General features: G+C 40.5%; 1 non-coding gene across 1 annotated transcript; it reads right to left on the bottom strand.

Annotated features, from left to right (window-relative positions):
• Window positions 1-4,048: 4,048 nt before the first annotated feature.
• TRNAN-GUU lies at window positions 4,049-4,122 on the bottom strand. Its single transcript has one exon. It is a non-coding gene; the product is annotated as a tRNA-Asn (tRNA).
• Between the last annotated feature and the right edge of the window lie 758 nt (window positions 4,123-4,880).

Below are 4,880 nucleotides of genomic sequence, written 5' to 3'. Positions count from 1 at the left end.
TTCAACTTTTTTTAACCTCTTTCTATTGCAGAGTTCTATATTTTCTAGCACATACGGTTTAAACAAGGTCATTTCGTACGTACAAAAGACAAGACAAAGATGCTGTGCAGGATTTTTAAATAATCACTATAGTGCAGTCAGCAAATTAATTATTAGTCAGTTTCTTGTAAATATAGTGAATGACAGCATCTTTTGTTACTGCAAGGTTTTGTCTAATTGTCAGCATATGTGATCTGTGTTTTGCAACAGGTCTTGGCTGCTTTGGTTAAAATACGTTCTCTTCTTCACACAGAAACTTTGTTTTCTATTCTGTTTTATACTTGATAGAAAACTACCAAATTTTGAAGGCTTAACTATGCTAGTTGTTTTTTCTAAATATTGTATCTAGTATTGTTAATGTAGTAGGATAATTTAACTATGTAATTGTAATTAATATTAAATATGCATAAACATTATATTAAAATCTTAGATTTGCATTACTGTTGCATGCAGAGTATATTGGCTGAGCAAATCATGTTTGTTAGCATTGAGGTCAAAGGATTTTGGCTTTAGTAACCTCACAGTGGAGGAAAGTTGTAGGTGAATTAAAACTGACCAACTTGCCAACTACTGCTGACAAAATTATCATAATGCTGGCAGATGCTTGTAATTTATTTCCATATCTGTTTCCCCCCTAGTTTGGGTGCATCCCTATGCTTAGAAGAAGCTTAACTTTTGGTTTCTCACAGAAAATCCTTTTATCCCAGGACCTGGATTCATCTCTCGTTCTGCCTTTGCCAGATCTGACAGCTTGTGTCAGAGGGAGGGAATGGCAGGGCGCTCTGAATAGTGGGTATTGTTCTGTGAAACAATTAAGTCATTCCTTACTGCACTGCAAAATATTTCTGGGAGAGAAGTATTCTGAAACAGCATAATTAGTGAGACTGAGGGCAGTTAGACGGGTGGTTTTCTGTAAGTAGATGTTTTCTAATTGACTTGCAACTAGCTTTTCTGTCTTCATCTTTTAAGCCTGTTTAGTTATGTCTCTGAGGAATGTTTTTCCTAGAGCATCACTTCTTTTCATTGTTTCTCTGTCAAGAGGCTCTACACTGGAAGGCTGTGTTCTTGCACTTTCAGTATTTGTTAAAGAAAATTTGGCAACAGTTACTGTGCTACATTTTTTAATTCTTTCTCTTGCCTTTTTTTTTTTTTTTTAATATATATGAAGATGTGGGTTGTGGAGCTGCCATCTCTCAAATAAATCTGTTCCCATGCTTCCTGTTTTTCCCCCTTTGTAGATCAGGTTATCTCTAAGTGCACATCCATTGTTGTAGGTGTAATACAAGTGTATCTGAAACTACTACAGGCTGTACCATAAGCTCTGCTCAAAGCTGATGTGGGCCTATTTGTGGAATGGTGGGTGTATCGCATCCAGAGAAGTATGTGCAAGAGGTCCTTCAGCCTACCTCAGTCGGCAGCAGAGGGATAATGGAGAGAGCTGTTGCCCTTCATCAAGTAATGAAAATGAGTCCATGTCCATGGTAGGGAGTTTTATACACTATAGCACGAAACCACAGTGAAGTAACTAAAATCTGTGATCACGAAAGGCAGTTAAAGTTGCTTCCAGTTCATTTACTCCAGTCAATAAAATGCTGATTAGCAGTTTAGTACTCAGGCCTGGCAGGTGTTTTTTGTAGGCTTTACAATAGCCTGGAAGAATATGGCACAGCACTTGCATCTTCTTAAATTTACACTTGAGAATACTGCTAAGTGTTGTTATGGTTTTGTCTTGTATTTCTTCTGTTGGCTGTTTTAAAAAGGGCGGTGGGACAGGCTTCTGATGGAGCTTTCAAGATGCTGGGATTTTTATTGCTAGTAGGGCTTTTGTCCCAACTACAGCAACACTTTTCCTGTTCTCCTGCTGCAATAATGAGATCAACAACTGGCTCAAAGTAAGTCTTAACTAAATGAAAATGAGAGTTCAGTGTGTCCCCAGACAATAACAGTGACTGCCTCATCAGCCATGGCAGAACTTCAGGGTGTGGCGGTCTTGCTGTTGCGTACCACAGTGATAAGTGCTCTGTATGATTCCTTTTTAGTTCCCTTGTTTGCCAGTAACCTGATATATAGTGAGCTACAATAACCCCTCTAATTTTGCCCTGTAGTTTGGTACAAGAATTCTATATTTTGAGGCCTGATACATTTTTTCAAATACTTATAATACTTGGGCAGCCTGTGTTGTGATTAATACAAGTTACTGCTCTTTAGCTGTTGGAGGATTATTGCAAGTGGTCATGGTGCTTCATGGTGCTGCACCCATCCTGTCCAAAGCCCCTGTGGTAGGTTTGTCTTGCTGTCCTTCTGCATGCCTTACTGATGCCTGAGTAATGCCTTATTGATGAAAGCATCAATAAGCAATATTAGCATGAGCAGGACTTTTTCATGTTGCCAGACAAATCACTACATACATTTCAGACTAGTTGAGCCTTGAAGGGCAAAATGTAGTGTTTTTCCTGGCTACTGTCCAGCAGTGGGAGAAACAAAGAAAGAAGCTCTTCATTAAAACTTCCAAGTTTGTTTTGGTGGTTGTTTTTTTTTTTTTTTTTGTTGTTTTTTTTTGTTTTGTTTTGTTTCTACACCCTTTGTTTGTGAGTACCTGTGGCACCTTAATTAAAAATTTATGAAGTGTTATATGGGCAAAGAACTATGAAGATATGTTTTCAAACTAGCACATGCATATGTTCTGTGATTGATTTAATGCAATGGAAGTTTTGTCCTTATCCTTGTGCCTGAGTAACATCTGGTCCTTTCTGTTAGAGTGAAAATGGTCACAGTGAGTAAATATTTCTTTTTCTCATGCTCCCAGTTTCTGTAACATTTATGCGCGTTTTATGTACAATGATAGCAAAATTCCCAGTCAGCTTCTAGAACTTCTGGGCTCTAGTTCTTTATTTTAGAAGCTTAAAACAATCTCAGAAAAGTGTTAATATAGAAGTGTCAAATCATGATTGGAAGGAAACCCTTCTAGTGTTTTCTGTGTATCATCAGCTCTAGATTTACTAGCATCTGTTAATGTCTGCTTGGATCCTTTTGACAGGAGTGCTTGGTTCCCAGTTTTTAATGCTTGTCAGGCTGGACTTTCTGAGGAATGTAGCTATCCAGATGTTGTTGACAGCACGAAACTTGTTCTTTAAGAGTAATGAAAAGGTCCAGATGTAGCTATTTAGGATTAGGAACGAAGCTGTGAACTGGGGTTCAGGGAAGAGCAGTAGCAGGCCCCCAAACTGTGAAGACAGGTTTAATAATGTGTAATGCATTGTGTACACAAAACAGAAACTTATAATGCATGGTATAGTAAGCATATTAAATATAGCTGGCACTATTAATGTAATTTAATAAAATATATAAGTGTATAAACTTTTAATATCAGGGATTATATGTCATCTCTTGAAATTCAGCTTTAGATGTAATTGCTTCAGTTCAGAGTAGGTATGAGATAGATGGATGGATGGATGCATGCAGGCTAAGCCTGTGGGCAGGTGTCATCCAGAAGAACAGGAGTAAGGATGCTCATGGAACCAAGATGGAGGGAACTTGAGGGACTGGTATAAAGTTGTCAGGAGAGGCTTAGGTTGGATATTAGAAGATTCTTCACCCAGAGTGTGGCTGGACACTGGAACAGGCCTCCAGGGCAGTGGTCACAGCACCAAGCCTGACAGCTTTGAAAAAGTGTTTGGACAGTACTCTCAGGTACATGGTGTGACTCTTGGGGCTGGTCCTGTGCAGGGCGGGAGTTGGACTTTGATGAACCTTTTGGGTGCCTTCCAACTCAGAATATTCTTTCAAGAGTTGAGCTTTCCCTGGAAATGGACCTGGGGGTTCTGGCAGACACTGAGTGAGCCCAGGCCAGCAAAGTGCCATTGTGACAGGTCTATTTCTGTGAAGCTGCTGTCCAGTGGGGTGGCCACAGCATATACTGGTGCTTGTTGTTCCTTCCCTGGGCAGGACCTGGCATCTTCCCTTACTGAGCTTCACGAGGTTCTTTTTGGCCCTTAAAAGGGATCTCCTCCGTCCCTGGGTGGGCTCGAACCACCAACCTTTCAGTTAACAGCCGAACGCGCTCTCCGATTGCGCCACAGAGACTGATGTGTTGCACTTCCCAGAGGAGCTGAATTCCTGGCTGTGTTCAATAAGTGCTGCTGGTGGTGCCTGTGTGTGCTGAACACTGACAGAGCAGTACTGCAGACACACGGCTGCAGCAAACCTGATGTGCTATTGTGTCAGAATACAGGGGCAAGAAATGCAGTTACCTCCTGTGGGGAGTGAAAGATGAGATTCTTTTGAAGTAGCTGTTCCTCACTGCTTACCACTCTCAGGAGAAGAGGTCTTGGGGTTGTGTCGTGCCAGGCAATTTATTAGTGGTTCCAAGTTAACAGCACTTGTTTCTTGTGCTTTTTGTGCTTCTGGAAATTTAGCTTTAGGATGTCTGAAAACCTGTGTGACTTGTTAATTGTATGTTAATGTAATTAAAGCAAAACACAGGTATGCTTCAGAACATGGATTGTGAGACCTCAAACTTACTGACTGCAGAAATCTCAGCACAGCTGAGAACTGGGGATTAGATGTGAGAGAGCTGTTGGGCAGGTCTTAATGAACAGGGAAGATTTCATGGTGAAACTTGCATTTTTAAGCTTCATACCTCAAAGAAACAAGATGCTATCAATACTAGTGGGCATATGTATTTTTTACTGTCAGTCGTCAGCCAGGAAAAGATGGAGCCTTCTGCTCTGTTGCCCTTGCATATTGCTGGAAACAAAAGGATATGAACTACTGAGATACATGACAGGAGCTGAGTTCTGTTCAGCTAGTGAGTCTGTACCTGGTTTGTTTAGTTTTCTGCC

Source organism: Pyrgilauda ruficollis, unplaced genomic scaffold (assembly GCF_017590135.1).
Source record: "Pyrgilauda ruficollis isolate IOZ18807 unplaced genomic scaffold, ASM1759013v1 scaffold12, whole genome shotgun sequence".
NCBI classification, from domain to species: Eukaryota; Metazoa; Chordata; class Aves; order Passeriformes; family Passeridae; genus Pyrgilauda; species Pyrgilauda ruficollis.
This window is presented reverse-complemented; position numbering and strand designations above follow the sequence as displayed.